Here is a 353-nt window from a genome sequence, read left to right as displayed (position 1 = left end):
GGCTTCCCCCTGAGCTCGGGCGGGAGCGCAAGGAGGGCAGCGGGGCGTGCGGGCGTCGCGTCGGAGAGCGGGCTGGAGCTGCCGGGTCAGGTGCTGACCTCTCTTCAGGGCCCGAAGTTACTGGGATCGGCGCTGTTGAGCTGGAATGAGGGAGCCAAATCCCTGCCGTAGCTGCCTGCCTGCTTGGGCGCCTCTCGGCCTGGCCCTTGGAGCGCTTCCTTGTGAGAAGTAACGATAGCCTGCAGCTTTCCGCTCCGGTTTAGAAAGGCTCGGTAAGTGTGCTGTGGTGCCGGCGCTGCGGAGCGCGGTAAGGCGGCGGGAACGGGGGGCCGGCGCCGGGGCGGGCGGGCGGC

General features: G+C 69.7%; 1 protein-coding gene across 8 annotated transcripts in view; it reads left to right on the top strand.

The window, feature by feature from the left end:
- Positions 1-353, top strand: part of SUN1 (Sad1 and UNC84 domain containing 1) — a 33,421-nt gene that overhangs the window by 5,564 nt on the left and 27,504 nt on the right. Inside the window, exon 1 of one of the 8 annotated variants that reach the window (XM_035897208.1) lies at positions 8-272. The exons of the other annotated variants lie outside the window; for them this stretch is intronic. The gene's annotated coding sequence lies outside the window, so the exon portion shown is untranslated. Of the gene's footprint in view, positions 1-7; positions 273-353 lie in introns of those variants that run through there. 8 annotated transcript variants of the gene reach the window in all.

This window comes from Egretta garzetta, unplaced genomic scaffold (assembly GCF_000687185.1).
Source record: "Egretta garzetta isolate BGI_Z169 unplaced genomic scaffold, ASM68718v1 scaffold57, whole genome shotgun sequence".
NCBI classification, from domain to species: Eukaryota; Metazoa; Chordata; class Aves; order Pelecaniformes; family Ardeidae; genus Egretta; species Egretta garzetta.
This window is presented reverse-complemented; position numbering and strand designations above follow the sequence as displayed.